Here is a 27,076-nt window from a genome sequence, read left to right on the forward strand (position 1 = left end):
TGTCTATGTCAATGTGGAAGTTGGTATGCCTTTTACAAAATGATCAAGGATTAAAGAATAAAGAAAATGAGTGAGTTGTCACCTACCCTCTCTTGTACCTACAAGCTCTGAATTAGGTGGCAATATTCACAAATATCCCAGGGACACAGCACACCACTGGCCTTCTGTATTATGTCACCTGACCCAGCCTCAGGATTATTTGGTGATTATTTGCCACTGCAACTCTGGCCTCAACAAGTCCAGGCAATATCAGCCATTTAGAACTAACATTTTCTAAAATACATACGGACAAAGAAGAGCTTTGACATTTTAATGGAATTGTGAAGGAGATATTGTTAGCAAGGATAATAAATTCAGGAGATCAACTAAACTGGATCAACCATGCCCCTGGCCCCAAACATGGGAGAATTTAGAATGTACAGTTACTCAGTGTGGGAGGGAAAACTTTCAGCTTTCTATAGCTATGAGGGTCCCATTCACTTCATAAATGTATTTACCCAAAGAAAATGTCTTAGTCATCAAGATTCTGTCTTTTGATACAGACCAGGCAAAAAAAACTTGAGGAACAACGTTGGGGTTCAGGAGCTGGCCTGCCTTTCATACACCACTGGGAAAATAGTGGACACACCTTCTAGGGATTCTAGTGCCTCCAAATGGAATAGATGTGCAATCTATGGCCAGTGCTCTGTGACATCACCTAGTTCAGCTTGCATGATAGAACCCCACTCATGCTGGTTCCTTCCCTAATTACACCAGAGACATTAACCATCTAGGCTTTACCTTTTCATATGGCCTTCTCGAAATACAAAATATAATCCCTACTGAAATGTCCTGATGACTTGAGTCAAATTCTGCCCAAGTAATTCACTCCTGTATTGTTTTTATCATTTTGGTGGTTGGGTTTCTGTTTATTCATTTGTTGATTGTTTGTTTTGTTTTTGTTTTTATTTTCCTCCTGTGAAAGCCTTCAGTTTCTGACTCACCAACATCCTTGGTGGTTATTTTCCCTGTTCCAACCTTTCCCTGGTTATCTTTAAACTGTTCTTAGTGTCAGAAATTGTGCCAGACTCTTTGAGGCAGCACATTGGATAGCACATCAAAATTCTGTTTATGAAAACCCAAAGTTAGAGCAATAAATATTTTATTCAAACAAAGCAGGAATTTTACAGGGTTAAGTACCTTGTATTGAAGCTATTTGCAACCGTGAATCATGGATTCTTTGGAAAATGAGAAGGCAATCTAGCTCTTGTTCCTGCTTACAAAGTTGTGATGAAGTTAAACACAATATCAACCAGTCATGTTTTAAAGGCCTTTAAAATTTATTAGTATTTCTGGTTACAAGTAATTTAATAGATTAAATGCAGTAAAACAGGGTGAAATAGATTTGATAATTTTACTTTTGAAATATGGGTAAACAAAATATTGAATGCTGGTAAGTATGGAATTTACTTACAAATTATCAGGCACTTTAATTTTTTATGCCATATAGATCTTTAGTTCTTCCAGAAAAATTAATTTCAGGCCCTTACACGATAACCACCACACCTTGAATATTTTTTTCATAGATGTTGACACTACCCATAGTGGGCTAGACCCTTCAACATCAGCCATCCAAAAAAGATCATTCCTTACAGGTGTGGCAACTGACCAATGTGATGGAGGCAGTTCTATATCTGCAGTTCTATATTCCCAGGTTGAGTTAACTAAAAAAAAAAAAAATGCAAGAAGGACCATTTCACATCCATATCATAAATGTTGACTGCCTTACTGTGTGCAATAAACATGCGATGGATTAGTACTAGATGTCAACCACTGGATGGATGGCTTAAAACATGAGAGAGAGAGAGAGAGTGACAGAGAGAGAGAGAGAGAGAAAGAAAGAAAGAATGAGAGAGAGTTTTTGATATGCCAAAGGGTGTTTGATATTTCAAGCCCAGTGCCAAATCACTTTTAATGAAAACACAAATCCTAATTCTTTCTAAACATCCCACCACCTGGAAAAATAACTCCTTTGAATATTTGATCTTCTGTGAGCCACAATTATTCAAACTAATAAAGTATGTAAAAGAAATTGAAATCAAGTAATAATTGTCCATGCCACTTCTTGGAATATTCTATATCATTACTTTTCTTTTCTTAGAGGTTAGGGTTATTTGCATAACAAGAGACTAATCAGTCATCATTGTCACATCAGCCAAAGGCATCCTAACCCTGCCACATTTCTACTTGATTAATCACACTGGCATTACTTATTTGTATGGAAACATATCCCTTCATCCTGATTTAGTTAAAACCGTGGGAATTGTCAATGTGCAATTAATTTTGTTCATAATGGGACAAAACAGAAGCCTACAGGATTGTTCCTGGGAGCTGAAGATTTCCCTTCCATTTAGTAAAATGTTATAAATATTATTTTAACACAAGCCTAAATTCGTGAAAAAGCTTTGTTTTCATATTTTAATTATTTACAGGTCGTTCTGTGCCATATAAAGAAAGGTAGAGAAGAAAAGCTGTTTTGGAGTCACTGACATACATTTAACTGAGGTCTCTTTGCATAGTACAAGATATACCCATCGCTATATCTGGGGAGTTTGCTTCAGGAACTCTAATGATATAAAGTCCTCAGGACTCTAGGCTAAGATAACAAAACACTATGCAAGATAAGCTCTTGTATATTTTAATTATATTAATGTGTTTCTGCACACAGATCTGTACAGGTAAGTTCAGAGGCTAGGGAAGGGCATAGTATGATTTGCTCCTTCACTCCCTAAATTATCTGCTTTTGATAGGGTTTCCTGCTGAGCTAATAGTGAGGCTGGCTTTCTGGAAGTCATATTCATCTTCCTGTCTCTGCCGCTCCCAAAATCCTAAGCACTGGTGTTGTAAGTAAATAAACACAGGCATGAATTTGCCCCTGGGCCATGACCTCTGATCCTTCTTTATTTTAAATAATCTCTGGATTACTTTTGCCCTTAATGTAATGAAACTGCTATACAAGGGTTTGTTATTTAGGAGATGGAAATATAAGTCGTCTGTATATGTTCAGTACAGACATTATATATTAAGAACTCCATTCATTAATTCCTTGAGAAATTCATACAATGTATTTTGATGGAATTTATTTTCCAGTTCTCTTAATAACTCCTCCGGGACCAAAACCAGATCCATTCCCACCTTAATCCTCCTTCCAACTTCATGTCTCCTTTTCTCCCTTTTGATAAAACCCATTCAAATCAATTGTGTTGCCCATAAACTCTTGGACATGGAGCTACCAGTAGTGCCTGGCCAACCTATAACCTTCAAAGGGCATACCTTTGATGAAAACTGACTCTCCATCTTTCATTAACTGTCCATACATTCTCAGATGGGGATGATTGATAGTGAGAACCTACCACTTATTGATGGAAGGCAGACTGGCCTGATTTTGTGCAGATAGAGACATACAGTTTCTCAATGACCTCTCTACCTTACAAGATTTCCACTATCTCTTCATTGAGGGATCCTAAGACTCAGCTCCTCTACTTCTTGCCTCTTTCTGTGAGTATGTGTGTGTGTACAAGTGTGTCTATATTATAGATGTATCATTTTACATCCAAGTCAACGCATAGTGGGGTTTGCAATCAACTGCTGGCTCTATTTCACACTAGGCAATATGCTGTGATGCAGATGGTGGGACTAAATACCACACTGAAACTGGAGATGGCTAGAAATCATCACAGATGGTTGTAGTATAGGTGAAATTTACACTTTTGACCTAAACTTCTGGGTCCAACCTATGGCTTTAAAATAGAGGGATGTGGGATCAAGAACCTTAACTTTCATTGCACTTTCCTTCTTCTTGAACTCATATTTTAAAATACCTCATGGAGGTGATGATTCTGTTGGCCTGGACGTTTTGCTTTTGTAACTGCTATACAGAGATATTCTTAAAGAGACAGATAGATCCTATCACTTTTTGTAACATAAAGAATTGTGTGGTGAAATGGGTTTGCAATGTCAGTCGTGGTTCTTTGATGAAGGTTTTGGCCCCAAATACAATGTTCAAAGATAGAACACTATACACAATCTGAAAAGTGATTGGACCCTGAGGGCTTTAATCAATGAGTTAATTGATTGATGGGTGTGCATTGAAGGGGTGAGACACTTGTAAAGGAACTTGGATATTGGGAACATGTCTTGGAGGTTATTTATTGTCTTTGGTCACTTCCTGTGTTGATGCTTACTGGGTAATAATAAGTTGGACAACTGTTCTGCTTCATGCCCCTTTCATACTCTTGTGACTATGGACCTGTTTTCCTTGTTACTAGGCATATCGGAACAGTGATGAAAATTATTTACATGAGTGTTTCTCACTAGTGATACTGACTTTTCTGGTCCATTGTAACCATGCCTTAATTCTTTAAGCTTTTTTCTAGAAGAATCATGCTAACATTAGACCGAAAGTTACCAAATAGTTGTACCTGGAAGATTCTGCCAGTGTATCTGTTGTCTTTGTAATAAAGAACTTTGATTCTTCCCACACTGTTTTTTCCACTGTATTCACTACTGTATTTTAATAGATTGCAATATCATATGAAGTAGCAGAAAATGAGGGGAAATGGAAGGAGATGAAAATGTGTTAGAATCATTAAATTACACACTTAAAAATAAAGAAATCAATGTATTTTTTATTATAGAAAGGATACTACAAAAAAAGCTGCTGAAAAGGTTTGGCCAACTCATGGGAGATGGTATTTGTCATACCTCCTGTGATGTAGCTGTAAATAGTAGTGGGTTTATTACAGATGAATCAAACACCAATATAAGCATGAAGGGATAATACTCAGATGCCTCAGGAGAAAGAAATCAGGTAAAATTCATTAGATTTCTTGATGAGGAGTCTTTTTGTCATAGCTTTGGTGGCATAAAATTGGACAGATTGGCAAGTCCCCCAGTAAGTGTAATACACAGTAGAATTTCGGGGTTGTGAGGCTATAGGAAATATTCAGCTCATGTCACCTATTATTGAGTATCCTTGCTGATGGAGGTAGTCACCCTTCACTTATGCCATACATGGAAGTGTGTCTATGCAGGGGCAGAATGCAATAGATGGTGTTGAGTAATGTTTTTGTAGGTTATGGTGTAAGTTAACATTACTGTGATGGGATATTATTTTTTTTCCAATTTTGACAATCCACAGTTACCTGAGAAGAGAGAACAATTGAAGATCAGTCTCTATTCACTTACTTGTTCATTAGGTAAGTCTATGGGATATTCTCTTGGCTAATGATTGATGTGGGAGGGCCCATCACTGTGGCTAAGCTCATCAGTAGTCCTTAGTAAATGGGAGCCTTTTAGGCTGTATTTTAAAAAAAATAGCTGAACGAGCCATGGGAAAAGTGGTGGTTTGAATAATAAAGTCACCTATAGACACATATATATGAATATTTAGTCACCAGGAAGTGGCAGTGAGTTTAAATTTAGAAGGAATAAGAGAAGGTGTGGCTTCATTGGAGAAAGTGGGCGTATCAACAAGGATGGGTTTGAGTTTTCAAGAAGCCAATGCAATGGCAGAATCTATCTCTTTGCCTAAGGATCAATAGTTCTCTATTGCTCCAGTGATGGGGTCCCTCTCGTGATGATTGTACAATCTTCTGAAAATGTAAGCAAGCCTCCAGTTAAATGCCGTGTTTTCTTCTTTTTCTTTTTTTTCCCATTTTTTTATTAGGTATTTAGCTCATTTACATTCAAATGCTATACCAAAAGTCCCCCATACCCACCCACCCCTACTCCCCTAACCACCCACTCCCCCTTTTTGGGCCTGGCATTCCCCTGTACTGGGGCATATAAAGTTTGCGTGTCCAATGGTCCTCTCTTTCCAGTGATGGCTGACTAGGCCATCTTTTGATACATATGCAGCTAGAGTCAAGAGCTCCGGGGTACTGGTTAGTTCATAATGTTGTTCCACCTATAGGGTTGCAGATCCCTTTAGCTCCCTGGGTACTTTATCTAAGTCCTCCATTGGGAGCTCTGTGATCCATCCATTAGCTGACTGAGCATCCACATCTGTGTTTGCTAGGCCCCACATAGTCTCACAAGAGACAGCTACATCTGGGTCCTTTCGATAAAATCTTGCTAGTGTATGCAATGGTGTCAGCTTTTGGATGCTGATTATGGGGTGAATCCCTAGATATGGCAGTCTCTACATGGTCCATCCTTTCATCTCAGCTCCAAACTTTGTAACTCCTTCCATGGGAGTTTTGTTCCCACTTCTAAGGAGAGGAATAGTGTCCACACTTCAGTCTTCATTTTTCGTGAGTTTCATGTGTTTAGGAAATTGTATCTTATATCTTGGGTATCCTAGGTTTTGGGCTAATATCCACTTATCAGTGAGTACATATTGTGTGAGTTCCTTTGTGAATGTGTTACCTCACTCAGGATGATGCCCTCCAGGTCCATCCATTTGGCTAGGAATTTCATAAATTCATTCTTTTTAATAGCTGAGTAGTACTCCATTGTGTAGATGTACCACATTTTCTGTATCCATTCCTCTGTTGAGGGGTATCTGAGTTCTTTCCAGCTTCTGACTATTATAAATAAGGTGGCGATGAACATAGTGGAGCATGTGTCCTTCTTACCAGTTGGGGCATCTTCTGGATATATGCCCTGGAGAGGTATTGCTGGATCCTCTGGTAGTATTATGACCAATTTCCTGAGGAACCGCCAGACTGATTTCCAGAGTGGTTGTACAAGCCTGCAATCCCACCAACAATGGAGGAGTGTTCCTCTTTCTCCACATCCACGCCAGCATCTGCTGTCACCTGAATTTTTGATCTTGGCCATTCTGACTGGTGTGAGGTGGAATCTCAGGGTTGTTTTGATTTGCATTTCCCTGATGATTAACGATGTTGAACATTTTTTCAGGTGCTTCTCTGCCATTCGGTATTCCTCAGGTGAGAATTCTTTCTTCAGTTCTGAGCCCCATTTTTTAATGGGGTTATTTGATTTTCTGAAGTCCACCTTCTTGAGTTCTTTATATATGTTGGATATTAGTTCCCTATCTGATTTAGGATAGGTAAAGATCCTTTCCCAATCTGTTGGTGGTCTTTTTGTCTTATTGACGGTGTCTTTTGCCTTGCAGAAAATGTGGAGTTTCATTAGGTCCCGTTTGTTAATTTTCGATCTTACAGCACAAGCCATTGCTGTTCCGTTCAGGAATTTTTCCCCTGTGCCCATATCTTCAAGGCTTTTCCCCACTTTATCCTCTATAAGTTTCAGTGTCTCTGGTTTTATGTGAAGTTCCTTGATCCACTTAGATTTGACCTTACTACAAGGAGATATGTATGGATCAATTCGCATTCTTCTACATGATAACAACCAGTTGTGCCAGCACCAATTGTTGAAAATGCTGTCTTTCTTCCACTGGATGGTTTTAGCTCTCTTGTCGAAGATCAAGTGACCATAGGTGTGTGGGTTGATTTCTGGGTCTTCAATTCTGTTCCATTGGTGTACTTGTCTGTCTCTATACCAGTATCATGCAGTTTTTATCACAATTGCTCTGTAGTAAAGCTTTAGATCAGGCATGGTGATTCCACCAGAGGTTCTTTTATCCTTGACATGAGTTTTTGCTATCCTAGGTTTTTTGTTATTCCAGATGAATTTGCAAATTGCTCCTTCTAATTCGTTGAAGAATTGAGTTGGAATTTTGATGGGGATTGCATTGAAACTGTAGATTGCTTTTGGCAAGATAGCCATTTTTACAATGTTGATCCTGCCAATCCTTGAGCATGGGAGATCTTTCCATCTTCTGAGATCTTCTTTAATTTCTTTCTACAGAGACTTGAAGTTTTTATCACACAGATCTTTCACTTCTTTAGTTAGAGTCACGCCGAGATATTTTTTATTATTTGTGACTATTGAGAATGGTGTTGTTTCCCTAATTTCTTTCTCATCCTGTTTATTATATGGTACTTGAAGAATGAGCCAGAGCAATTTGACAACAAAAGGAGATCAAGTGGATATAAATTTGAAAAGAGGAAGTAAAAATATCACTTTTTGCAGATGATATGATAGTATATATAAGTGACCCTAAAAATTCCACCAGAGAACACCAAAACCTGATAAACAGTTTCGGTGAAGTAGCTGGATATAAAATTAACTCAAACAAGTCAATGGCCTTTCTCTACACAAAGAATGCCTTGTTTTCTAATAGTTGCCGTCACCAAATGTGTCTCTTCATAGCAATAGAACAGTGGCTAAGACAGTGGCAAGCCAATAAGCAGTGTTTGCTGTTACTGACTCAACTTTCTGTTTTGTCTTCCTCAGTGACAATCTGTATCCTTTTTATTTCTAAGTTATTTTTTATTGTAGTATTCTACATGGTGAGAAAGAAGAAAACTAGAACAATTACATCTCAGGTAGGTACATGAGTATAGCTTATCTCTAAGTAAAAATAAAATGTCTACACATTATTATTTGTGGTTATAAGACAAGTGACATTGGCACTGTTAGACATTTTTTCCCTAAGAATACCTTACTGTTTTTTATTGTTGTAAGGATTCACCATGTCCAAAGAGCAAATTCCATAGCAAAGGTTTTATTCAGCTTATACTTCCACATTGTTGTTTATCACCAAATAAGTTGGGACAGAAACTGAAACAACACAGGATCCTGGAATCAGAGGCTCATTCATAGGCTATGGAGTGGTGATGCTTATTGTCTTGCTCCTCTAATCTTGCTTAGCTTGCTTTCTTAAAGAACCCAGGACTACCACCACAAGGATGTCAACACCCACAATGGAGTGGGTGCTCTCCCATCAATTAAGAAAATTCCTAACAGCTGGATCTTATGGAGGCATCTTCTCAACTGAGTCTCCTTCTCTTTGAAGACTCTAGATCTTGTCAAGTTGCTATGAAACCAGTGTGGCATTCTAAATATAGTTGGCCTATGAGGATGTGTGGCTTTGTAGGAGTAGGTCTGGCCTTGCTGGAGGAAGCATATCACTCTGGGGCTTTAAAGCTCTACCAGTGTGGAAGAGACCCTCCCTGTTTGCAAAATACATAGTTTTTCCTCGAAGCATTTGGATGAAGGTGCATAATCGAAACTTCCTCTCCACCACCATGTCTGCCTAGACAGTGCCATATTTTTTGCCTTGATGATCATAGAGTGAACCTCTGAACATGTAATGAAATGTAGAAAAGCCCTAATGAAATGAGTCTCTTATGAGTGGCCTTGGTCATGGTGTCTTTTCACAGCAACTAATCACTAACTAATAGAATCAGTTACTGCAGAAACTCACAGATATTAAATAAATCAACAATCGAGATTATTATCAAGTGCTAAAGCATGCAAACTTATTCTAGAGAGAAAAACTGTTATGAATGAGTCCATGGCATGCCTGTCTCAAAAAAGCAAAAGAAAAAAAAAAAGTAAGAAGGACCATTTCACAGTCATATCATCAATATTGATTGCCTCACTGTGTGAAATAGACAAGAAATGGATTAACATTAGATGTCAACCACTGGATGAATGGCTTAAAACGAGAGAGAGAGAGAGAGAGAGAGAGAGAGAGAGAGAGAGAGAGAGAGAGAGAGAGAGAGAGAGAGAGAGAGAGAGAGAAAGAGAGAGAAAGAGAGAGAAAGAGAGAGAGAAAGAGAGAGAGAATGAGGAGAGAGAAAAAATGAGAGAGAGTGAAAGAATGAGAAAGAGAGAGAAAGAATGAGAGAGAGATAGCCTGATGGGTTTTTGATACTTCAAGCCTCAGTGGCCAATATCCTCAGAAAATTACAAGCTGATAAGGAATTAGTTGAAGAACAATACCTTTTGGGTCATTTTCAAACTTCTGTATCTCCATGGAATACCCCATTTTTTTTTTATCAGAAAGATGCATTTTCAATTAAAAGTACCTTCCTTGAAATTTTGATCTCATTTTTGGTACAAAGGACTCATAATCTAATTTTTTAAAAGAATCATATTTCCAAGTGGTGGTGGCAAACACCTTTAACCCCAGCACTCGAAAAGCAGAGACAGGTGAATTTCTAAGTTCGAGGCCAACCTGGTCTACAGGGTGATTTCCAGAACAACATGGCTACACAGAGAAACACTGTCTTGAAAACTCAAAGAGAGAGAGAGAGAGAGAGAGAGAGAGAGAGAGAGAGAGAGAGAGAGAGAGAGAGAGAGAGAGTTTCTATACAGAGAACAAATATGAAAGTTTTTCAAACTGACTTTCATTTTCCAAGTATGGGAAGAACCCTAGAGTTAGTAACAAAGAACACAGAACACAACACATAGCAGACAAAAGTACAAAGCACACTCAAATAGAAAGAAAGGCATCAAAATAGTGAATGTGAGTACCTTTTTAATGAAGCACAAACACTCTCCCATTCTCCATGAGAACCCAATAAAATCCCTGTTGTCTCCAAAGACTTTGAGTAGGAATTCATCCAGTATCCTTTCTCTTCTATGTGGTTAGAGCTGACTCAAACCTGCAAGGTCCAGGACAGAAAAAATAGACTCCCTCATCCAATTTGGTATGTGTGTTTCCAGGTAGTGTTACAGATCCTAACATGCTTAGACCACTAAAATAGAGCACATCTATTCTACCACAGTTACGGAAGGCAACATTGTAAAAATCAAGGGGCTGGCTAGTTTTCCTAGTTGCTGGCACTGTGGTTGGCCACCTGTAGGTTGCTAGTCCTTGTGACAAATTTCACAGGAGTTGTCTAAGACTATCTGTATGTCAGAAATGTATGTTACAATTCATATCAGTAGGACATTTCAGTTATGAAGCAGCAAAAAATAGTTTTACGGTTGGGGCACCACACAGCATAAGGAAGTATATATATGAAGGAACCGCAGTATTAAAAAGGTGGAGAACCACTCTATTGAACTTTGAAAACCGAAGCATGGTGTGCCTCCCAGACTGTCTTTGACATGAGTCTGAGATATACTTCTGACTCTGATCTTCTTGTTACCTTTTGTTTCTTGTGATCATATGGGGTTAACCTAGAAAGTATATTCAAATGCACTATGTGAGAACATGTTCAGAATTCATTTTGTGAAGCAATGTGCTCTAGTATATTTAGGACAGAGCTGTCTTTGGGACCAGTCCTCTTCTGTATGCCTGTGTGTCATTCATTTTCTCTTTATTTGTTTATTGTTTTTTGTTTTTTCGAGGCAGGGATTCTCTGTTTAGCCCTGGTTGTCATGGATTCAATCTGGAGATCAGGCTGGCCTTGAACTCATAAATTTGCCTGCCCCTGCCTCTGCCTACCAAGAGCAGGGATAAAAGGTATGCACCACTACACTGTCTTATTTATTATTCTGCTATTAACTTATTGTGTCTAGGTGGTTGTTTTCAATCTATTTTGTTTTATTTTATTTTATTTTATGAGGCATTTTCTTTATTTTCATTTCAAATGTTATCCCCTTCCCTGGTTTCCCCTCTGAAAACCCACTATGCCATCCCTCCTCTCAGTAATCAACAAAATACCCACTCCTACTTCCTAGTCCTGACATTCCCTTACACTGGGGTATAGAGCCTTCTCTTGAACAGGAGCTTCACCTCTCACTGGTGTCCAAATAGGCCATTCTCTGCTACATATGAAGCTGCAGCCATGGGCCCCGCCCTATGTACTCTTTGGTTGGTCTTTTTTTAATTGTATATTTTCTTTATATACATTTCAAATGATGTCCGTTTTCAGTTTCCCACCCTTCCAGAAACCCTCTATCCCCTCCCCTCCCCACTGTTTCATGAGGGTGTTCCTCCATCTGGATACCCATTCCCACATCGCATTGTGGTGGCTAGCAAGGTTACCTCTCTGTCTCCTCATCATTCTACAGCATATTGGTGATCCTGTGGATGATGGGGAAAAGAACACTGGATTCTGACCATTGCAGAGTACCATCCAGTACATCAATCTCAAGCCACACGTGGGTACATCTTCCTCAAAAGTGTCTTGTCCTGTTCATAGCAGCTAGTTGGCTATTTGTGTACCTGGGCCAAGATTGAGGTGTCTGCTACCTGCACAAGCACTTCCCAATACACTTTGGGGATCATCTGTGCCAGGAAGTCAGGGTTGAACTCCACAGGGTTTTTGAGGATTTAAGTGGCCTGCAGGCTCAGACAGAACACTTGCATGCCCACACCCCGCACATGTGAGTTTAGCAGGTTGTAGATTAGCAGTTTCACACTGTCACATTGGAGTTCTTGACAGGACTTATTTTTTTCATCATTAATTTAGTTATCTATTTACAATTTAAATGATAACTTCCTTCACAGTTTCCCATCAACAAATCCCCATTCCAATCCCCCTCTCCTCCCTTCTCTTTTGAAAAAGATTAGTTTGTGTTATTCTTCCACATCACACTCCATCACTGAGTGAAATCAGGGCAGGAACCCATGTAGGATTATAGGCAGGGTACATGGAACAAGGCTGCTTATTGGCTTGTTTCTCAACACAGTTTTCTCAGCTTTTCTACTTACAAAATTTAAAAATGCCTTTTAACTTTTATTTTAATAACATATATGTATATATAAAAATGTTTTGTTTGCGTGAATGTCTGTGGGCCTTTTTTGTCCAGGGTTCACAGAGTCCATAAGAGGGAGCTTGGTCCCTTGATATTGGAGCTTCATGAGGCTGTGAGCTGCCACCTGAGTTCTGTGATTCAAATCCTGACCTTCTAAGAGAGCAGCCAGTTCTCTTAAACACTGAGCCATTTTTCAAACACTACCCTCAGGTTGCTTTCTTATATATTTTATCACCATCTTTGCAGAGATAGCACCACTCACTGAGTAATGGATCCTCTCCCATCAACTGTTAATCAGCTGTCTCATGTGAGACTATGCCAGGGCCTAGCAAACACAGACGTGGATACTCACAGTCAGCTATTATATGGATCACAGGGCTCCCAATGGAGGACTAGAGAAAGTACACAAGAAGCTAAAGGAATCTGCAACCCTACAGATGGAACCACATTATTAACTTATCAGTACCACGGAGCTCTGGACTCTAGCTACATTTGTATCAAAAGGTGACCTAGTCAGCCATCACTGAAAGAGAGGCCCGTTGGACAACCAAACTTTATATGCCCCAATACAGGGCAACGCCAGAGCCAAAAAATAAATGGGAATTGGTGGGTAGGGAACTGGGGAGGAGGGTATGGGGAACTTTTGGTGTAGCATTGGAAATGTAATAGAGGAAAATACGTAATAAAAATATTTTTTTAAAAAAGAAGGATTGAAGTATCAAAAAAAAAACAAAAACAAAAAAAAAAAACAAAAAAACAAAAAAAGGGAAAATATCCAACAGTCAAATCAGACCCAGAACGACACAAATGGAATGTTTTCACCTATGTATGGAGTTAGCTTGTAAGGTTTATATATGTTTGTTTTTCATTTAGGGTAACAGAGATGAGCTATCTAGTAAGGAACCATAAAGAAGAAGGAGCTCTTCCAAGGAAGGGGAAGTAGAATATAGTGGTATAAAGGAATGAAGAAGACACTAAAATAGGAGGGTTAAATGTGGAGGGAAATATCAGGCCAAGATCTGAGACTAGAAAGGTCATAAAACACTAAGTGAAAATCTGCCATCATAAATTTTGTTAAATAACCACAGCAGTAAAATGACTTCTCATGAATCCTAATGGCTCCACCCATATGTTAGTATATATGCCTCAGCCTTCATCAGAGGTGAGTTTCCTACAAAACTGGTAATAATCACAGAAAGACACAACTGGACAATGCACAGAGAGTGAGAGACTCAGAGAATTAAAGATTAAAGAGGATGCCTTTATCGAGCTCTCTCCTTCAAGAATCAGGAATCTATACAAAGAAAAATCAGAAAAATAATCCTGACCATAGGTAGAGATAATGGATAGTATCAATGAATTGTATCATGGGTATTCCATGTTTTTTTTGCCTAATATACACTTAAGAATGAGTGCATATTATGTGTGTTCTTGTTTTTGGGTGATGTTCTATAGGTATCTGTTAAATTCATTTGGCCCATAACTTCTGTTAGTTTCACTGTGTCTCTGAGTTCGATAGTAGGAGGATAAACAGGGAGATGGATACTTTCAGGTCACATAAGATGGAAAATTTAAAGAAAAATTTCTAAGAAAACAAATAAACATGGCTATAGCCTCATCTAATGTAGACAGATCCAATTTGAGGTTCCCTCTTCCCAGGTGACTTTAGCTTCATGTTAAGAAGGCAAACACTTACTAGCACACACAGGTTAACATAAAAGCATTTACAGCCATGTATAAAAACATCACACAAATGAACTAAGATATTATGTGGACGTTCCATGTCATAAATTTCAGAAAGACATAATTTTTTTACAGTTTATCTCAGCTTTAAAGTGTAAATCCTCAAAGGAGGGCCATGGTCCAGTGCTGTTCTCAATAGACAGCTCCTGATTTTCTAGACTCACCTCTTATATTAATCTGTGAAGTCACCTCACAATCTCACATTTCTTCTGCACAGCATTAGAGATGCCAATTAAAACTAGACTTTCGAAGTATATTAATAAGTTGGCCTTATCTTCATATTCCCTGCCCTTAATCATGGGAAACTCGCCCAGACTAGATGTCTCAGCCATTCTCACTGACAGTTTTCCTGATAAATAGGTGTTTGAGAGAAAGAAATTATTTTAAGACCCAACCAGTTTAGTTTATCAGGATATTTGAAATGAAGCTGGCATCATTTGGCACAAAAAATAAAGAGAGTCTCCTGTTTTGTGGAGAACTGAGATAGAATTAGGGACTGGGGCCAGGAGGGTAAGTGACTATCCTTAAGGAGAGTCAGTCCAGACCTGGAGGCTGGGTCTGACAGCGTGCAGAGGAGTGCAGTTCATTTCCCAGCAGCTTCCTGGAAGGAGCACTGTTTCTCTTCAAAATGTGACAGGGATGGCACCCACAAGGGGGCAGAATGCAGTGGTGTTCTAGACTTCTTTTGAGCCATCATGGTACTGATTACCACTCTTTCACTTGCTATTACAGATGAGCAAACTCAATAGGGTGACAAGTAAGATCTGCTGACACCAGAATCTCTAATTGCAAAACCCTTACAGGGCATGCCATTTTCCCTCCATGCTTGGAATAAAAAGAAAGGATTGGGCTCACAGGACTAAGCATCCTCTGACTAGCTTTTAGAGAAGAAGCTGCACTGAAGTCCAAAATTGAGACTTTGGTGTTTACTGAGAGTTTAAAAGCTAAGAACCTGTAACATTTGCTCTGTGGTACTGAAAAATATTGTTATGAAAAGTGTAGGAGAAAATAAAGATGAACATGTAGCTTAAGGAGCACCATTACCCTGATAGAACATCAGGCACCTGACATTCATTTAATACACTGAAATACCCTCCAAATCCCAAAAAAACCCTCCTCAAGTGTACATTACAAGTTTCTGCTCTGGCTCATAATATACAAGTCTTCAAGAAAACACAATATGGCACTAGTCAGAAAAAAAAAGTCATTTATTGATCAACTTGCCTTATTGACAAAAAATATCAGCAATGGGTTGACGTTGCTTAGCACCTACATAAATTTGGAGTAAATAGAAATAAAATTTCAGTAACAGATCAGGAGTACAATAAAAACAGTATAATGTTACAGTAATATGGAGAGAAATAACTAGTGTTAAAGAATTCAAAACCCTGTCTAAGCTAGAGATGTGACTCGATGGTAGTGTTTGATTTACATACATGCTAAAACCACCACCAGAAAAGAAAAACAAAACAGACACCAAAAAAAAAGATACTCACAATTCAGTTTATCTGTTTGTTGTGAGTAAATCCACAGCAAATATGAATGGTTAACAACACAGGAAGGTATTAATCACAGGAAGTCACACACACTCACCCTCATGCACACACACACACACACACACACACACACACACACACACACACAAGGAAAAAGAACACAGAAGAAAAAAGAACAGTCCAGTCAGGAAGCTATTGAAGAGAGTCCTTTAAAACTTATGATAAAGAAGATAAAGTGTATTTCTTCACAATTGGTGGTTTCTGGTGGACAGTAATTAAGGATTCATTTTTATAGTTGGTGTTTGATATTTTCTAGGATCTTCTTTTTATAACCCCTAACGCTAGATAGAACAGAAATAAGGGTATATTAGAGAGAGGAATTAGAAAATCTCTGAATTTAATTTTTTTCCTTGTTCTTCTCCTTTAATTATGGCTACTAACAAACCACAACCAACTTGTGTAACCAACCACCAACCACCAGACTAAAAGTACAAGTTTTGACAATAAATCTTGTGCAAATTTAATGCAGCAGGAGTTCTTCACTAATGGATGTTGTGAGTATGTAAATATAGTATTCCACCAAAGTCTTACTAACTCTGATTTCTATACTTCTTGCAGTCAGCTGTTTACTATTTTAATATTAGTCATACCTGTTCTATGCAGTGCCATGTGTGTTGATGAAAATAATTTTCATCTCGGGAACACAAATGAAATGCAAATATTGTGTGTAAATCTCTGTTAGTGTTACTTCATGAACATGATTTATCCATGGAGTTACAGTACTAATGCTCTGTGCATTCAGTATACTGTGTTTGTGATGATAAAGAGTCTCACCGTCGATAACACACACACACAGGACACACTCAGATCTTTCTGCAGCATAGCTTTAATCCATCTCAAGAGAAAGATGATTAGCTTTTGGGCGAGGAGGCTTAGAACACAGGAAACTCGGTCCTTAAATAGACCACAAGAAGTGTTAGAGACATATTTCACCCCAAGGGCTGCTCACTATCAGCCCATATGACGCCACAGAACAGGAAGGGCACAAAGAATGGAAAAATACCCCAGCACATACACAGACTATTTCTTTACCAGTTAGAACAAAGGATGTCAGCGCCATCTTGTAGTGGAGATTGAAAGGGCAGCTCCTCAAAGTATACATTCAGTGTACATAGCTAGATATTCCTATTTAGTATTTTATGATATACTATACATAACATACAGTGTATACTTAGAAGATGAATCCAGTACAGGATTTTTAAAAAGTTGTGTGAGAGCTTTGTGATTATATATATATATATATATATATATATATATATATATAATATATATATATAAGATATATATATCTTAGTAGACTTGGCTGAGTTTCTGGAGCCATTTATGTGTTCTTTTCCAATGAATCATAATTTCCTTTTATTCTGTGACTGGGAGAGACAGACTTATTATAAGAAAGAAAACCATTAGCCTGGGATCTCTCCTATTATAAGTATTCCTTGGGTCTGGGTGGCCAATTAGACAGAAACCATGTCTTGGTATACTGGTTGTAATCTGAGAAATTTGTTGCAACCAATCACTCCATCTCTCAGGACACTTGAGTTAATGTAACTTCCTAAAAGGTCTAAAAATTAGAAAGACACACACTAGGTACATGCACACCACACATTCTGACTCTGTCTCTGATTCTGAATCTCCCTTTGACTGTCCCTGTGACTCTGCCTGCCCTTCCTTTTCTCCTTCTTCATTCTCTATCTCAGCCTGTTTCTCAACCTCTGCATCTGTGTCTGCCTGTGTTTCTTCCTTTTCCTCTTCTTTTGCTTGTGCAGCTGCCTATTCATTAGTGCTGAGATATCATGCAGAATAATGTAGTTTTAGAACTGATCTACTGTGGAATTTGTTTTACCTCAACACTAGGTGCCTGTCTACCTACTACTAAAACCATTTAATTGAATTTGAACTTCAATATAATCAGAGATGTATCCAAATTCATAGGGCAACAATTGCTATGTAACTGTCTGATGCTCATCGGTCACTCCACTGTTTTGAACAAAGAGTTTTTTAGTCAGAAGTTTAAGCACATGCAGATAACATTATTGCAAGCATACAGTCCTGTCTTGATTTCAATGAGGTAAAAATTGGGACCCAAATCTACCAAATGATGTAATGGATTCTTTCTGTTTTCATCTTTCAGGTTTTAAACTGTGTTATCTAGGGAAGTCTGGACAACACCTTAATCAGAGCTGGTAAGTGGAGACAGGAACTGAAGCAAAGGCTATGGAAGAACTCTGGCTTACTCTCCTCCAGGTCATTGGGATGTGGGGTCCTAGGTGGTGTAAAACAGAAAAGAAAGAAAAAATAAGTATCAAATATATCAAAATTTTTGACCTACATCCACATTTTGAGGTCCTCTCCTAATAGTATGTGTGATCATTTGGAAATCAAGTTTTATATGGCAATTGGTAAACTGTAGAATTTTCATTATTTCTATTTTATGAATATTTTACCTGAAGGGGTGTGTCTGCTGCCTGTGCACTAAACTGGACCGTGTAGAGATCAGAAGTTAGATAGTATTAGATCCCCTGAAACAGCACTTACCTGTGGCTGTGACAAACAAGATGGGCCCTGGTAATTGAATCCTGGAACCTGTGCACAGGGGCCAATGATCTTATACTCTAAGCCATGTACCACCTCCCCATTTTCTCATGAGTGAAAAATGGTGTAGGAATACAATCTTTCTCAAAAGGTCCAAATTCATCTAAGAGTAAATTAATTCTTATAAGGCTCTCTTAAAAAATCACCACCACTACAGCAAGAAAAAATTGATAAAGAGAGAGAAATCTGAATAGGATGTTTGTGATCTGTGGTGAATTCTGACCAAGAGTAAGCTAATACACTATATAAAGCTGTACTGAGAAGCATTAAGAAGGCAGGTATCTCACTCTGAACAGGGCTAAGGTTGTTTCGACTGTATTGGCTTTATTCTTCTGGAGATTCTTGTCAGGAATTGCGAGCATTTACCAGACCACAACAGGAAACCTTCCATATGTCTCCTTTGGTGTCTGGGCATAGGATATGTGAGATGCATCAAGACTGATTAAAGGTCATGTTCCCTAGATGTGAAACTGTTTCCAGTAATACGATGATATACAAAAGGTCAGCTCCAGAATACATAGCATCAGGTCTTTCTTGGCCAATTAAAATTGGAGCCAAAATCTCAAGAGACAATGTATGTATTGGACAGACTTGCTGCTATCACACAGGTCGTGGCTTCAATTTCCAGCAATTACATTGTGACTGTTTCTCTGTCTCTCTATCTGTCTCTCTGTCTCTCTGTCTCTCTGCCTTTCTCTCTTTCCTTCTAACTTTCCCACTCTCTGTATTGCTATCTCTCTGTATCTCAGTCTCAGTCTGTGTTTCTCTCTTTCCCTCTCACTCCCGGCCCCCCTTTCTTTCTCATCCTCCCTGTAATTCCAGCAGCATATGCTGCAGTATACTCTTCTGTCCTCTGATGTATTACATATATGAAGTGTCCATGCAAACTGTAATGTTAGCAAACAACCATATCTGCCTTCGCAGATTGAAAAATAAATAAATAATGTCTAGATTAGGAGTCTCAATCATCTGTGAAAGATAGGAGAGAGTGATCACTGTGTGTCACCTCATTTAGAAACAGAGTACCCAAGGAATAGAGCCTACTCCCCACACCCATGGAATGAACACCACATGCAAGAGGAGGGATTTTGGAAGAGGAACTCATTCCTGGTCTTTCCAAGAGGAGTGTTTTGGTGGGTGAGCACATCAACAGAACAGAGTTCTCACAGCATGTAATTGCCCCCTCCCACCAGAAACCAAAGTCACCTTGGTGGGACCAGGAGCAGTTCACCTGCCTCTTCAGGTTGCTTTTGTTTAACTGCCTTTGGAGACAACAGTTGGAGCTGCTGCTACCTGCTGGAAAGTTGGCTTCTAATGGGACAATTCATTGGTCTGTAGAATTCAAACAATTTTGGACCCTATGAAAGTAATGGATTGTCCAAATGCTCCCGGACTGAGAATCTTAGGGAAGCTCTAGGTTTTTTCTTAATCTGCAATGTCATTTAGACATTAGAGCAAGCAGAGATGATTTGCTCCTTCTCTTAGGCAATCAGATTTTATTCTGGAAGACAACCGTTGTGAGCCTTGAGAGGGTTTGCTGGAGGAGAAGGGATATTGACAGTGCTCTACCCAACCTGCAAGGCACACAGCTAGACCTTGTTCCCTCTGATGCATAGAAGTGTCTGATGGTATTAGATGGGATTCTTGATGAGGACAGAATCTGAGGAAAGGTTCCTGTAGAGAAATGAAGTGCTGTTATACAACCTAGAAAGTATATACCATTGATCATTGTGAGCCTGAAACAGAAAGCACCCAAGCATTGGACCTAATGTATGATTGGTGAGACAGATTGAAGAGATTTTGTTTGTTTTGAATTCTCTGTATAGGTATGGATACATTGTCTCATGGGAAGGGGGAGTGTGGATTCCCTGTGGTTACTAAAATAGAAGAAGTTGTAAACAGCCTATGGAAATGTGGCAAGTCCAAGTGTATGCTGTGCATGAGCTGCCAGTGTTCAGAAATTCTGAGCCATCACTTCAGATTCAATAAGATATTTAAAGAAGAAAACCAGAAGAAAAAACTTAAGGGGACTGTTGTGAATTTTAATGAGACATTTTTAATTATTTTTACTGATTTATATAACATATGCCAAATGGTGTGTCCAGTCTTTTAAACATGGCTTGATTGTTCCTTTCAAAGTATCTTGATTATTATTCCCAGAGACAGGATTTACAATCTGTACATTCAAATTCTTATTTGTACTTCCCAATTTCCCCTGTTTCTTTTGTTTTTCTTCTCTGGAACTGGATATTTCTGTATAGTCCTAGATTTCTGTGCTTTCCTGTGCAGATCGGCAGAGAATTCATCTCTACCTGGTTTTGATTCCCATATCCTGAGATTAAAGTCCTTTCTAAGCAGATCTCAACACCTTTTTTTAAAATTTTCTGTCTCACAGTTCTTGAAGAATAGATGGGGGAGCAGAGAAAATTTCACCCCAAAAAATTGGCAATTAGTGGCTGCAGGTGTGAGGGCCAGTTTTCTACATAGATTTGGCTCCTCAGAGGCTGCCCATGTTCCAGTGGATGTGTTTCCCTAACCCCACATATGTAGTCAGCACTAAATTCACTCAGTGGTCTTTATTAAAATGTGCATGGAATTAAAGCTAAAAGTGATACAGGAGAAATGGAAAGCAATTCAAGGAGGAGAAGATGGGGATGGATTTACTCAAACTCATTATGTTTATGTACAAAGTTCTTCAGCAAAACATTTAAAACTAAATAAGTAAGTAAATAAGTAAATAAGTAAGTAATAAGCAAGCAAGCAAGTAAGTAAAAAATAAATATATGAGTAAATAAACAAATATATTTTTATGCAATATCACGTGCAATAGGCATGAAAGTGTGTGTGTGTGTGTGTGTGTGTGTGTGTGTGTGTCTTTGTGTGTGTGTGCATACATGCATACAGGAGTGTTTGCAGGTATGTAGCAGTTTGATGATTAGAATATCCTTGGCCCATGGGAACTGGCACTATTAGCAGATGTGGCCTTGATCATTGTGTAGGCTGGCTTTTATCTAGTGCTCAAACTCTGCCCAGTGATGAAGAGAGATGCTTTTCCTTGCTGCTTTGGCCACAAGCTTCCTCCTGTATGCTTTCAGATTAAGATATAGAAAACTTCTTTCCTTCTACATCACCCCTTCTACCTGGATGTTGCCATGCTTCCCACCATGATAATAATGTACTGACCTGACCCTCTAAAACTGTAAGACAACCTCTATTAAATTTTCCTTTATAAGAGTTGCCTGAGTCATGGTGTCTCTTCACAGCAATGAAACCCTATCAAACATAGGCAGAATCTTAGCCTGATTTTTAATGTTTTCAAGATGATTACAGCCAACATGCAAGCACAAAGTAAAGATGATGAAGGAGTCTTATTTTCACATTGTTTCTTTATGTTTGAATGAAAGCTGGGGATTAAAAGAATTGGAGAGTGATGGAAAGGAGAAAGTAAGAATGCAAAGACCTGTTGGGCTCCTGCCACTTGCTTTTGCATTCAATATTTCAAATTTTAAAACAACAACCAACAACAATAACAAACAATGACAGGACGCCCATATAACAGACTGAGAGAGAAGAAACCAAAGGACATGACCTACTTGTACCTCACTTTCCAGCTAATGTCTGGTGTATTGAGCCGATGGATTTTGCTGTCAAACCCTGATGATTAATTCCTAGATTGGGTCCACTAACACAATGATGAATGAAACTGTGGCCAATACGGACAGACTATTGTTTTTTTATCCTGTACAATCAAACCAGTAGGAAAATAACAAGCACAACTCACATATATGTATATTTGTTTTTTCACACTTACAATTGGAATTGTTACTATATATCCCGGTTCTTTGCATTTTATCTCCATTAGTGTGTTGTTTTCACTCTTTACTTGCTGCATAGAAAAAACTGCTTCGTTTACACTATGTTTCATTTAGGGTGCACAATGGAAGCTAAAGACTAACTCCATCCATTACAAAGCAGGGCTCTCTGTCCTTTTTCCTGAATTGAAATGAAACTATTTTCAAAAAGTATTTTACACATGCCTGGTTCAGTTTCATTAAGATTGGGTGTGAAATTTTCCCACAGTCTCAGGTGTCTCAAACTAGTGGAACAGTCTAGCAAGTTTGTGGAACATTTGGGACTGTTCCCTAGCAGAAATAGGTTACTTTGGCATAATTGAGGGCGCTGGCTATTTCTGACCTAACTCTTGGCTGCTTATTCCACAAAAGTGTAAGAAGGCCCCATGCTGGCCCTCAATGAAACAGATCAACATTTTGTTTCCTGCCATGCTGTCCCAGTCATGACAGTTTGTCCCCGGTGAGTGTGTGCTCTAAATATCTCTTCTTGGACATTGATTGTATCAGGAGTTTTGACCCCTTGATATAAAAATAATTATTGTAATTGTAATCTCTGCTTGTGTGTTTTGTGACATATAGAAGGCTGTCAATTTTGCCTACATGAATTTTTAATGTGTGTTTTTTCTTTCATATTTAAAATTGTTCTCAATTTTCATAAGAGTTTCAGCACAACCTTCACATTTAGGGACACAATCTTCCAAATGGCTACTCCTCTGGATCTCAGTAAATGGGAATATTCCATAGCTTCATGGCCTGAGTGAGAATTGTCAATTGTTTCTATTTCCATTTTTAGATTATGAATGGTTTTGTTCTGCTCCTTCACCTGTTTGATTGTGTTTTCCTGAATCTATTTAACAGATTTTTGTGTATCCTCTTTAAGGACTTCTACATGTTTATCTGTGTTCTCCTGCATTTTGTTAAGAGAGTTACTAATGTCCTTCTTAAAGTCCTTCATCATCACTATGAGAAGTGACTTTAGATCCATGTCTTACTTTTAGGGTGTGTTGGGGTTCCACTTGATATGGTGCAAGTGTTGGGTGCTGATTATTCCAAATAACTTTGATTTCTCTTGTTTATTAACTTATCCTTGCCTCTCACCATCTGGATATCTCAAGTGCTACATGCCCTGGCTACATCAGACTGTCCTTCCTGTGATATTGGTTGTGTCATAACTCTTCAAAGTCTAGCTGTCTCTGTGATCCTGTTATTACGGTATACTGTGATTATGAGATGCTGGGTGTGTCTGACATCCTGGGAGTCAAGCTGCCCTTGGAACCTTGAGATCCTGGTGTGACTAAGCTCCTAGGATCCTGGGATCCTCTGACCCTGGCCATATTAGATCTTCAGGTAGTGGAGCTTCCTCTGGGTGTTATGGGGCTGGCTGCTGAGTTTGCATCCAAGGACTGCTCAGGGCCCTGTCCCAGACAGAATGGATGCAATCCATACCACTGGTCTGGTGGAGTTCCTGCATGCCTGTGTCTTTCTGGTACCCTCTACTCCAGGTGTTGGGGAATGATGTTGTGTCTTCCTCTTGTCTGATCATCGGATCCTATGAATGTTAGATGATTGGCAGTGGAGTTGCCTCCGGGTGTTATAAGGCTAGCTACAGAGTTTGCATGCAAGGTCTACTCAAGGTTTTGGCTCCAGAAATAAAATATTTTTTAAATGATGTTTCTTGTAAACTTACCTGTCTCCAAAAGTACCTGAAATATTTTTACAGGGATTGATTTAATCTCATAAATTGATTAAGGAAAAATGACATCTTGATGATTTTGATATATCCTAACAGGAACAAAATAATGGACATCTCCCACTAAGTAAAAAATATTTCGGAAGCCAGGTGGTGGTGGCACACACCTTTTATCTCAGTTTTTGGAAGGCAGAGGTAGGCAAATCTCAGTTTGAGGACATTCTAGTCTACAAAGTAAGTTTCAGAATTGCCATATATATTAATAATAATAATAAAATAAATGAAAAACACAGTATTGAAAAGGAATGATAATTTTAAATTATGTACATATGTGCCACATGTCCCTGTGTACATATGTGAATACACTTAAGTTGTTTTTTTCAATTAGATGTTTTCTTCATTTAGATTTCAAATGCTATCCCAAAATTCCCCTGTATGTTCCCCCAACCCTTCCCCTTACCCACTCACTCTCATGTCGTAGGCCTGGCATTCCCCTGTTCGAGAGCATCAATAATAATGGTAACAGAGAGAAGCGGCTGAGCCTGGAAACCAGAGAGGGGGCTAATCATGGCACTCAGTTTGCAGTTTAGTTTGTTTCAAGAAACAAATATACTTTCTCTCAATGAGGTTTGTAAATGAACAGGAAATATTTTCATCTCTCAGACTGGAAGGTGTTTATTTTATAGTGTTTATAGATATTTTGGGACTATTTTATTATAAGCAATTAAAGCCAGGTAAGTTTTTACATACCTGTAATGGTACTAGCATGGAATGCTGAACCTCAACACTCTAGACCTTCCTGGAGAATACAAAACATACTAACTGCCTATCTCAAAAATCAAATGAAATGAAATAAAATTAAACCAATGTACCTTTGGTATTTGTATATCATCCCTTTGGAAACTAATAAGATAATGAATCAAAAAAATAAACTTCAATTATTTTTTTAGTCATAAACATAATTAGAAATGATAAGAAGGTTAAAAAATCAATACAGATAGGAGAAGGGAGAGACCTGGGTGGGAAATGGGACAAGAAGGAGAATAGAGGAATTTTATCAGGTACTGTGGTTGTGGGAAACAGGACTGAATTGATGAAGACCAGCGAAAAGAATGGAAACAGGCAACTTTGTGAAGGAGGAAATGAGAAAACGCTCTAGAGTATACCAGAGACCTGGGATGTGAGAGACTCTCAGGAATTAAAAAAAAAAAAAAACATTAGATGAAATGCCCTCCAGTGGGGAGAGTGGAATTGTAGAGTTCTCCTCCCAGGAATCCTCTCCTGTATGTGTGTTGGAGGCCTCATATCAGCAGGTGTATTCTGTCTCTTTGTTGGGCCACAATTTCAGACATCTTGGGGGAACACTTCAATTGAGACAGGTATCCTACCACAGGGATGCCCTCTTCTTTAATATCTTTGACCTCATTAATTCAACAACAGGGGTCAGATGCTTCAATCCATTGATTGGGTGAAAATATCTGCATCTGAATCATAAAGCTGCTATTTGGGTCACTAGGAATATTTCTTAAACTTGTTGCAGTGGGTATAATAGCTAATAAATAAAAAAAATCTCTAAAAATATATATTGTATATTGTAACAGAAATAAAATGTTGGTTCTAAGGCCCCTGTTTGCATTCAGTTCAAGATACAGGCATTAATCTGTGTTTCTCTGTGTTTCTTATAATGATTGTGGGTAACTGAAATAAGCAAAGCTAAACCAAACCAAACCAAAAGAAACAACCCTGTCTATACATTGTCTTTTCTTCTACTGATTCACAAGTTGTTAAAGTCCATGCTCTTGGATGTAACTACAGTTTGGAATTGTCCTCCCCCTACTCTGACTCAGAATAACAGTTTGCATGAGCTCAGATACCTTACTTTGTAATCTGAGTGCATGTGTGATTTAGATATTAGTTGATTGCTAAGAGAAAGCACAAACTGTGTAGGAAAGTGAATGAATGTTGCAGATGACATGCCAATATCATCCCCTTTGTAGGAGAGAATATAAGAGAATCTTTATTCATACTAAGTGTTAGAGGAATATATATATTGAGAGAGAGAGAGAAAGAGAGAGAGAGATATTTCATCACATAGAATAGAATATTGTAGAGCACTGATATCAATTTTAGTTCTTATATTATATATTGCTTTTGCAGAAGACCTGCTTGCAGTACACAGCCTCTGTATGTTTCTGAATTCAGATACTTGTAATATTAATGCTAGGATGACTGTACTTATGAACAAATAATGAGCAGTTGAAACAGTTAGATGCAGATGTATGCAAACAACCAATGGACAGAATCTGCAGAACCATTGGTTTAATTTGAGAAAGACTGAAGGAGGCTGACAGGACCAGTTGTCTCAAATACTATGGACCTAGAATTCTCCCAAATGCTAGACAACCAAACAGGCAGCATATATGAACTATCAGAAGGTCTCTAAAACATACACAGAAAAAAATCTGCTTGATCTTTATTCAATCAGAAATGATGTACCAAATTCTCAACAAACTAGAGACATCAAGGTGTTTAGAGATCCGGTAGGATGGGGACTTGCCCTTGGAGACAGGGGATGGGCAGTAGATATGGGATGTGGAACAGTAGGAAGGTGGACAATGAATGAACTAATTAATAAAAAATAATAGTGCCACATAATCAGGTCCCCTATATTCTAATTCTGCAATCGGAATCCAAGAAAACTCACATGTTCCCATAATAACATACTCAAAAAAATTAAATATATATAACTGAAATGGCATGATTTTCAACGTTATTTTACAAAGAAATTCACTGGAACAAAGATTTTCTTTGGTTGAACTCATTTACATGCATTTGCTCTCCTAGTGTACCGAAAATATAGGTTATTCTCCATATAAATGGCCAAAAATATACTAACATAGCTTTCATCTGGATACACTCCAATTTTATCTTTCATTAGAATGTAATCTGGATTCATTTGGACATAAATTAAATTTATATTTAAAATTCATTTAGTTGGTGTAAGGTGGAGGTAAGATAAAATATCAGGGTCATGTTGGTTTTCATTTCTCTACTGATATGATCATTGATTTCAATAAACAATACCCTGCTGGGGGCTGAGAAGATGGCTCAGTGGAGTTCATGTATTCTCAGCACCT

This window comes from Mus musculus, chromosome Y (genome assembly GCF_000001635.26).
Source record: "Mus musculus strain C57BL/6J chromosome Y, GRCm38.p6 C57BL/6J".
NCBI classification, from domain to species: domain Eukaryota; kingdom Metazoa; phylum Chordata; class Mammalia; order Rodentia; family Muridae; genus Mus; species Mus musculus.